Source organism: Hibiscus syriacus, unplaced genomic scaffold, assembly GCF_006381635.1.
Source record: "Hibiscus syriacus cultivar Baekdansim isolate YM2019G1 unplaced genomic scaffold, ASM638163v2 tig00110903_pilon, whole genome shotgun sequence".
NCBI lineage: Eukaryota > Viridiplantae > Streptophyta > Magnoliopsida > Malvales > Malvaceae > Hibiscus > Hibiscus syriacus.
This window is the reverse complement of record NW_024062906.1, coordinates 51880-62836: the sequence shown is the minus strand read 5'-3', so window position 1 is coordinate 62836 and position 10957 is coordinate 51880. Positions and strand designations below refer to the sequence as shown.

The window sequence follows — 10957 nt, the reverse complement described above, 5'->3', positions numbered from 1 at the left end:
TCTTGTTTGATTTGGATCTACCAAAATCCTGATTTCATGTTAAATTTTGAAAAAAAATATTGACATTACAAATTTTTTGTAATAAGTCCTTTTTATTAGGAATTGGATATTTGATCCATTTTAATTCTTGATTTAAAGGTTTATAATAAATAACTAATCTTAGTGTTCCTCTTTCTAGTTATGAGTTTTTATGACATAAAATGTTGAATAACTCCAAGGGGAACTACTTTTTCTGATCAAATTTTTATTGAGAAGATCTTGTATTTCTTTTTTATAAAATTCTTCAATTTCTTTATTCATCTAAATTGGTCTTGCTTTCGTAGGAATTTGTCTTTAATCAAAGTCATTTTTATAAGGTAATGTTACTACATGTTTCTTTCTATTCCAAAATGCATTGGGAATATCTGAACATATAGTTGATTATATTTCTTCTTTTATTTGATTTATTTTTTTTATAATTTCTCTTTTTTGTAATTGCTCATTTAATTTTTGAAAATTTATTTCTTCTTTTAGAAAAGAGAATTGATTATGTTTATGGTCAATTAAATTATTTATTTGTTTATTATGGATAGATAAGGATTTTAGTAAATTAAGATTTCTTATTTTTTTCTATGAAATGATGAAATGAATTGTGTTCCTAATATAACATCTTGAGTAATATCTTTTACCATTAAAGAACATGTTTCATATTTAATACCTTTACTACAATTTTATGCATTAATGATTTTATAAGTATTTTTTAACTTTTTACCATTTGTTGCCTTAAGGGTTTTAGAAGTTTTGTCATAGTATTTTGTTGGAATTATTTCTTCTCTTATATAGTTTGATCAGCTCCTGTGTCAAAAAAAGCTATCTTTTGTACAGAGAATTCATTCTTTATTACTAGATTTATTTTTATTAAATATCTTTAGATCGATACTTCAATAAGAACCATCATATATTATGGCGTATTTTCTTCAAGTTCAGGTTCTTCTGCAGAAGAAATTTCTTGTCAATCTTCATGTTTTAAATTTGGAATATGTTTTTTCATCTGTTGTTGTTCATTTTTTAATTATGAAAGTTCTTTTTTAATTTCTTTTATTTCTATATGTAATTTTGAATTTGTAATTTATTTGGGTTTTGTATTTCATATCTATTAAAAACTATTTCTTGTAAGTTATAAATTTGTGAAGGATTAGAAATAATTTCTTTTTCTTTATCCTTTAAGGAATGTTTTAATTTTAATAAATATTATCTTTTAAGGTCTGGATCTTGAATTTTGTCAATAACTTCTATTATGAATTCTTGATCTTTAGTTAACATATTTATTGCATAATCGTATTCTTTAAAAGATTATGATGTTGTATGTAATTCATTGATTTGTAAATCTTCTGATTCTATTAATGTATTTTGTTCAGAAGATGTAGATTCTAACATAATTTCATTAATCTTTTGTTCAACATCTTCATCAAGATTTAAGTTATTATTTTTTCTTTTGACCCTTCAATTTTTTGAAATATGTCATGTTTTTTCCACATCGATAACATTTTATTGTTTTATCATTTTTATTATCTGATCTTTATTGTTCTTGTTTTCATATATTTTTTATATTTTGGTTTCTTATAATATTCAGGAGTATTAATCTTTTTTCTTTCTTTTGACTTATTAAGGCAACAATTTTTTGAAAATGATTGTTCATCTTTGATATCAAATTGATGACAGAATGATCCTAATTCTTTCTTATAAACATGTCTTTCTCTTTTAAGCTGTTTTTGAAGTTTTAAGTCTTGACACACTTTTAGTCCTCTTTTTAGGTGTAACTAAATCAATTCACCATATGTGAGTTTTCGTATGGAATAACTCCTTCATAATTTTTTGTAATTTGATTTCTAACTTTTTCTTTTAAGAGATTAGGAAGTCCTGCTAAAAAAAATTCTTTCCAAAAGGGTTGTTGATTATCAGATCTTTGCATTACTCGTCATAAAGACAATTTTATACCATTTAAAATATGTTAATTTTTACATTTTAAGTTTGATAATGATTATGAATTTCTATCTTTAAGGTGAGATGGATCATCTATAAAATGTTTGGAGATAGAAAAAACCAAAGTTACGACTGCATTTTGATTTTCTCTTTCCTGATCATCTAAAATAACTCTTCTTTTATTATCTTTTTTAAGGGCTTTTAATATTTTTCATGTTGTTCTTTAATGAGTGCATGATCCCACCATCCTTTTAAATGACTAGTGAACCCGGTAATTAAAAGATTGACTATAGCTTGATCACTAATTAAACTGTTTTGGTTTTGTGTTTACAAACATTTGAAACCATCGTCCTTTGTTATAATAAACTAAGAATGTTATATTCATACATACCATCTATGTTCCATTCATAGATATTATTAGCATTGTATTTCTTTTGAAAAACAGGGTTTTCTTTAATATTGAGGTCTGGTGCAGTTATTTTTGGATAATAAAGTTTTTTAGTTTCTCTCCAATTCATTTTATTAATTTGATAATTTTCAAATTGTTTCGAATCAGATTGAAAAGTCTAATTCAGAGCATCTATCGAATTTTGAGTTGGTATAGGAGTATCTTGAGCTATAAGCTCATATTCTAAGGCCTTGAGTCTATCTTATATTTCTATTAAAAATGTCGTCTGAAAATTCTTATGAATTTCATAAGGAGTGAATATTGGTTCTGTCGAGTCTTCTTTAATATTTTATTTTGTATATTTTTGGGGTATGATTCGACTAAATTTTCAATATAATATAATTGTTTTCCTATGGAATATAGGTGAAGATTCATATAATTATTTTGGTCGACAATCATTTTAATATCATTTGAAGAGATTTGTTCTCCTGCATCAGGGTTCCTCAAATTTCAAAAGGTTTATTGATTTCAATATGTTTTTGTAAAACATAAATTTCTGAGTTCTCTTCTATTTTTACATCACTAGTCATTGAAGAATAGGTTGGTGACATTATCGGTGAGTTTTGGGGGCTTTCAATATGTCTAGCATTTGAGGAACTTTCTGTTTGCCTTGTATATATTGGTCGGGCTATTTTTGAGGAATTATCTATTCCTTGTAAATTGGTTCTAAATGAACTAGGGATAGAAGAGATTGAGGCTTTTGCTGTTCTAAAATCATGGTGTTGGTTTTTTGTAATTGAGATTGGAACAGAAAAGACATATGTTCTAGCTGTTCTAAAGTCTTATTGTTGGGTATCTGTAATTGATTCTTCTTCTATATATAATTTTTGAAAAGCTGAACTTGAACTAGCTATACTAAAAGAATATCTTGGAGGTAACTTGTTTGGTCTATTAAAAGAGAGTTAATGATTGTAGGATACTTTTGTCAGTTAAAGAAATCATAAAATTTGGATAACAATTGAAATATATTGGATCCGTACAAAAGCTTGTTTCTATAGTTCCTAATAAGGAATCATTAAACATAATATGACTTTGGTCTCTTAGGACAATTAAAATTGATGTATTTTTAGTGGCTTCCACAATAAGTGACTTGACACCTACTTGGACTAATCCAAAATGGATGTGCTTATACTTTTGATCTTTGAGTTTATTAATGACTGTTTTATCTGATAATTGAATAGTTTGGTATTCTTTTTGAATAGAAAAACTTTTTTCTTTTGTTTTTATAATGTAATTACAGAAAACATTTAGACTTTCAAAAGTAGTTTTCTTATAAATTTGATTTATTGGGTTTTTTCTTTTGTTTTTTAAATAACATTGCATAAGTGAAATATATATATATATATATATATATATATATATATATATATTGTATGATTAGAGAAAGTTTTTAGATTGGATTAATTTGAGTCATAACATTATAAATATCTATAATCCTTCATATCAGATCTCAAACAATCTACCCACTTCCTCCTTGATCGTCCTCTCCTTCTGACATTGTCGACTGTAATCGACTCTACCCTCTTGACTGCATCCGACGGTTTTCGCCTAAGGACATGCCCAAACCACCGTAGCCTTCCCTCCCTTAATTTTTCGGATACAAGCACCACCCCAAGGACATCCTAATTGCAGAGTTTGGTGTCATGTCCCACAGAGTCCTACCACATGCCCATCGAAGCATTCTCATTTCTGCGGCCTTCATCCTCCTTATGTAATCCTTCTTGATTGCCCAACATTCTGATCCATACAGCAACGCTGATCTTATTGCCATTTTATAAAATTTTCCCTTAAGTTTTAGAGGCACCTTTTTGTCACACAAAACTCCAGTAGCAGCCCTCCACTTTAGCCATCCCGCCTTTATACGGTGTGTTACGTCGTCATCTACGCCCCCATCTTTATGTATCATAGACCCTAGGTACTTGAAACAATCCTTTGAGGGGAGAACGTGTCCTTCGATGCATAGTTCTACATCTTCATCATTTTGGTTTCCACTGAAGTTTGAACATAAATACTCTATTTTTGCAATATTGATCCTTAGACCTTTTTCTTCCAAAGCAGTCTTCCAGGTAGACAGTCTACTATTCAGCTCATTTTTTGTTTCAGTAACTAGGACAATGTCGTCAGCGAAAAGCATACACCATGGAACACCATCTGGTGTCGCACAACAGATGTCGTCCATAATCAAGGCGAATATGTAAGGGCTAAGAGTCGACCCCAAGTGGAGTCCGATTTCCACCGAAAAGCCTCGGTGTCGCCAACTGTAGTTCTGACGTATGTAGTAGATCTACAATACATATCACGAATCGCCTGGATATAAGCAATTGAGATCCGTCTCGTTTCCAAAGTCTTCCAGATCGTATCGCGGGTACGCTATCATATGTCTTCTCAAGGTCAATAAACGCCATGTGAAGATCTCTATTTTTTTCCCTATATTTCTCCATAAGCCGTCAAAGTAGATGAATCGCCTCCACAGTAGATCTGCCTGGCATAAAGCCAAATTGATTTTACGAAACCCTAGTAACATGTCTCAACCTAGCCTCTATCACTCTTTCCCATAGCTTCATGGTATAACTGAGTAGTTTAATACCTCTGTAGTTACCACAACGTTGGGGATTCCTTTGTAGACTCTCTTCACTCCTCTGGCATCTTGGCAGTCTCTAAAATAATATTAAAGATGTTGGTCAACCACTTAACTCCCTCTTCTTCTAGGGTTAACCACACAGTGATTGGAATTTGATCTGGACCGACAGCTTTGTCCGTCCCCATCTTTCTAAGGGCCATTTTGACTTCCTCAATCCCAATCCTACTTGTAGGGCAGTCATTGCACGTAGTTTGATGGTCGGTTAACCCATCAACATTACTATCTCTACATGCATCATTATTAAATAATCCAAAGAAGTAATTACCCCAAACCCTCTTAATATCATGATCTTTCACTAAAAGAACACCATTGTTGTCTTTAATAAACCTAATGCTACCTAGATCCTTTTTCCTATTCTCCTTGGATTTTGCAAGCCTGAAGATACCGTTTTATCCTTCATTGGTGTCTAATCTCTTGTACATTTCCTCGTATGCCTTATCATTTGCTTTAACCACTATTTTTTTAGCTTTCCGCTTTTCCTCCTTGTATCTTTTTTTAGCTCTCGATCTTTCTTCGTCGTCATCGCATTGTAGCAACTCCTTGAAGCAAGTTTGCTTTGTCTTTACCTTAGTTTGTACTTCGTCGTTCCACCACCACAATTCTTTACGATCCTTGGCCGCCCATTTCGACAACCCAAGGGTGTTTTTGCCCATATCTCTGATGGAATTTGCCATATTTTTCCATAACATATCTGCATTATTTGAGCTTGTAGTTCCAAAACCTGTATGAGACAAAACCTTTCTCTTAAAGTCATCAGTTGTCTCTCCATATAAGTTCTTCAAAGGATCCTAGGTTTACCTATTTTAGCCCTCCTATGAGTGCTCCGCCCGAGGCGTACGCGGAACACCAAAACCAACAATCTGTGTTATGATGCACATGCCTCTTCAGGGAACACCTTACAGTCAATGCAAGCCCATCGATCCCAATTTTGAACCAGATGTAATCGATTTGGGTATAATGTCCCCCGCTATTGAACGTAATCAAGTTCACATCTCTCTTGTTAAAGAAGGAGTTAGTGACCACCATATCGTGTGCAGTAGCAAATTCAAGCAACGTACACCCTCCTCATTTCTACTATCAAAACTGAAACCCCCATGAACACTGTCATACCCATCGATTTCACTACCTATATGGCCATTGAAGTCTCCCCCTATGAAAACTATTTGGTCCTCCGGAATACTCCTAAGTACATCATCTAACGAATCCCAGAAGCAATGTTTCTCCCCCTCCCCTAGGCCAACGTGTGGGGCGTACACTGAAAGGACATTCACCACTTCCGCTTCTATAATTACCTTAATCATCATGATCCTATCACAGTATCTACAAACTTCAACTACATTTTCCTTGAGCCTAGAGGATACCAAGATACCCACCCCATTTCTAGCGTTGTCTACGCCTGAATACCACAACTTATACCCGTTACACTCTCTGGCGCGAGCCCCTTTCCACCTAGTCTCTTGAATACATGAAAAATCTATTTTCCTATTACTTAGTACGTCGGTCAGCTCCAACAGCCTAGCATTTAATGTGTCTACATTCAACGTACAAACTCTAAGTCTAGTCTCACTGACACCACTCTATCGAGCCCGCCCCCTATATGCCCTATGGGATCTAAAAGAAGGACATGACCTCAAGTAATCATCTATAGTCGAAGCTATGAGGAACTATGAAAAAGGAATCCAAAGAAGACAGAAGATGCATCAATAAAATGCTAGAGAATTGAGGGGTACTAAGAAGCCTAGTTGGTTACTTAATAGGATTTTAATTTATATAAAACTAATTGTTATTATTAATGCTAAAAGCCTAGTGTTAAAAGTGAAGAAAATGGAATAATATTGATTTTTATTATTAAGCGGGGTAAATATTTATGAATATATTTAACTGCTAAAAAGCCTAATGTTAAAAGGGAAGAGAATATAATAGTGTGATTGTTAATTTATAAAAAAGAACTAAAAGCATTATAATTTAATGTATCAAGGGTTTATCCTACATAAACCCAAAAGTTCTTCAATCCCCCTTCGCACAATCATAGAAATCTAACCGTTATTGCTAAGCAAAGGGGTGAAACCTTAGAACATAGCACAAACGCTTTAATCTTTCTTCTTTACAAATTAGAGAACCAACCAAAGAGAACAAAAGAACACACGTAGGTGACGATACTCAAGCAAAAATAACAAGCAAACCGAGATCTAGAGATTTGAAATAGGGGAAATGAAGCGAAACTATTTTTTTCAAAGCTGAACCAAAACACTAACAAAAACCCACTGAGGTACAAGTAAAAAACATAGATATGAAACTAAAACATATACGAAAAAGAAACAGACGAACTTGAAGTAGAGATGTAAAAGAAAAAGAAATGCTAAAGAGATAAACCAATTACCCACTTTGATGCTATATTATGACAAAAAAGGTGATAATAGATGCAAAAGAAACGAAATAGATATGAGTCTAGTTCTTAGAAAAACAAAAATTTAACAGAAAATTAAATGTAACTGCGTGAGGTGAATAAGTTTAGATCAGCGTTAGAGATAGCCAAACAACATATAATAAATAAAAATATATATAATATATAACCAAAATGAAAATGGGTTGTTGGGTATTTGCCTATTTGATGCAAACCTGAAAAATCACGAGCTAAGAAAATTAAAGGAAGATTGCCACTGAAGTATGATTTTTTTAATTTAATCACTTAACTTTCAAATTACTCCTAATTTAATCATTCTAACTTTCAAATTTATTTTATATTTTATATTAATAAAATACTAAAAAATTCCATGTACAAAATTATTAATAAATTAAATTAGAGTGATTAAAATATGAGCAATTTGAAAGTTGAGTAGTTAAATTGAAATTTTTTAAACTTTAGTAACCAAAATAGGAGTGAGAAGATAGTTGAGTGATGAATGATGTACTTTACCCATAGAAGATATAGTTTTTAAATACTAAAATGAAACAAAAAAGCATCAGGTCTGATTTTAAAATATATGAAAGTTTAGGTACTAAAAAGAAAATAAAATTGATAGTTTAGGTACTAAATATATAATTTACCCAATTTTTAAACCGAACTCAATCAAATACTCATTCTTATGAATTACATTTTAAATAAATACATTGTATCAAGGTAATAAAAAAACACCAAAATGATTATTTATTAACATTAATTATTTATTATTTACCAAAAATTAAAATAATTCTTTCAAACAAATATCTTATTTTGACTTGTGAGCCCCCACTTAAATTCTCCTATATATTTTACCTCACCATCTTCTTTAATTATCAAATTTATCCTCCCACTTTAAATCATTTTAGCTATTCCTCTATTATTCCTATAAAATGGAAATTAAATAAGCCAAAAATATTTAATTATAAATCTAGAAAATATTAAGAGCTATAAAGTGTATAATGTTATCCTGTAGAGAATCAGACCTCCTAATTTAAACATTTATTTTAAAAAATAAATTTCAATCAAATTATGATTAAATTAAATAAAATTCAAGTGTATTTTTAACCATATTTTAGAGAGAGAAAATGTTTTGGTATTATGCATTTTCCTTTTCTTTTTAAATAATCCATGATTCCTGGGGGTATAATAAAATCGTTATACTTTAAAGTACTTTAGGTGATTTTATTTATTACCTTGTGTAACATTAAAATTAATAAAGAAGAGTAAAAAAAAAAGCAACGTGCATTAATTTGCATACATTACAAAGGATCATGTGTTCTCCATGGTCCTCGAAAATCTAGACCGTTGACCTACTATAATCATTGATAATCAATTGACCGAATTAGTCTCTCAGTTCCTGGTTTCTCACCGTCGGTTCAATCCGGTACACTGTTCTTGAGCTTGGAGGATCAAATGGGATCTTTGAACATAAGAAATGATAATGGATTTTCACATGATTATTGTTACTGTAATTTTAGAGTAAAACCGGGACTACGTCGACAACAGAACGTGCCCGATTTCCCAGTTAAGACCTGCCATTATTTCAACAAAGGCTGCTGCAAGCATGGAAGTAATTGCAGGTACCTTCAATGCCAAGTCTCCGAAAACTTCCCTCAAATATTTGGCCATTTGGATGCTGCTGGTGGTGGTTATGAAGATAACATTATTTGACTTGAGAAATTAGAGATCGAATTAGTTGAGTTCTTGAAAACGACGGGGGAACCAGTTTCGATCGCGTCTCTACCGTTGTTATATTTCGAGAAATACGGTAAAGTTCTGCAGGCAGATGATTATCTCACTGATAGCCAGAGACATGGCAAAGTAGGCTATAGTTTGACAAAGCTTCTCCTTAAATTGGAAAATGTTATTCGAGTAATAGACAGGTACGGTTTATGAATTACGATGTTCTATGAACTCTTATGTGGTTGATTGACAGGCCTCATGGACAACATGCTGTCATTTTGGCTGAAGATGCTCTGAAGCATATGGAAAATCGAAATGATCAAAACAGTCCAGGTCCGGTCGTCAATGGATCGAGGCAGATATATCTTACATTCCCGGCCGAGAGCACATTTAGTGAAGACGATGTCTCCACCAATTTCAGGTTACATGATTTTTTAAACCTTTTGCAGGCTTATTTGCAGTTATATATATTCATTGTCCCAAAGGTTATTTACTCATGTCTGATAGCAGCAGTTACGGACAAGTCGAAGATGTTCGGATCCCCTGCCAACAGAAACGATGTTCGGGTTCGTAACCTTTGTCAGTGCAGATACTGTGAAGAATATTTTGGCCAAAGGAAATCCGCATTACATGTCAGTGCAGATACTGTTTGGGAACTGCAGCGAAGGATATAATCTACCGGACAGCCCTTTTGCATCCCGGCAGTCATCTAGGCCGAGTTAAACACGTGATGGTGGTAGTTAGAATGGAAGAACCTGCAAATTTATACATAAACAAACCAGTTTTTTGGGTTTACGAGAACCGAGACGGCAGAAGAACATAAAAAGTGATGGTTCCTACACTTTCCCATTTTAATGTTGATGACAGGAAAGAAAAAGCGAGGATGTTTACTGTCCTCTTGTAACACTGAATGAACAAGAAATTGAAATAATTTTAACCAAAAGGTGGAACCTGTTACTTACGTGTACCCATTTTTTACTAATGTGTACCAATTTTTATCTCCAGTTTTTTTTTTTGGTCCATTTTGTTTTGTTATGCTTTATTTCTGTTGAAGGCCTGGAATCGCCCCTTGGCCGCCACCGCTGTCTTGTCGGGCTTGAACCACCTTCGGGACTGGTGCCCACAGTGCCAACATCGATTAGGAGAACACTGTAGAAACAATCATGACACGTCACATATATTTTAAATTTATTTTTTAACAAATTAAAAATCCAAATTTTAAAAATATTTTTTATAATTTAATCTATTCTCTTTCGTACAATATCATAAATTAAAAAAGAAAAGAAATTTTTTATTTTTTCTTAAAAAAAAGTCAAAAATTCCTAAAAAATAAATTGTAGTCTTTTTTTTACATTTGCTTAGTTATTTACATTTTTCTGAAAAATGTTCTTTCTTTTTTAATACTATTCTTGTTTAAAATATTTTTATAATTTTCAGAAAAAATAAAAAGTTTATGATATTTAAATAAATTTGAAGATTTTTATTTTTTATTTTTAAATACTTTCATTAAACTTTTAAATTTAATACTCATATTATGTGTTTTATACTTTTTAATGGATAAAATTAAATTTTTAGGATAAACTATACTTATGACCACGTAACTATTGTCTTTTTTTTACTTTGACCATTGATTTTTGAATTATGTCAATCAGATCATCAATTATTTAAGTTTTCCCAATTAAACCATCCGGTGTTAACATTTAATATAGGAAAGGTGACGCGGTTGTTAAAAATTAGTATAATTATATATTTGATCATCTATATTTATATATTCTATCAA

The 10957-nt window shown here is 31.6% G+C and overlaps 1 pseudogene; it reads left to right on the top strand.

The window, feature by feature from the left end:
* Positions 1-8907: 8907 nt before the first annotated feature.
* LOC120146187 lies at positions 8908-9900 on the top strand (annotated as a pseudogene).
* The last annotated feature ends 1057 nt before the right edge of the window (positions 9901-10957 follow it).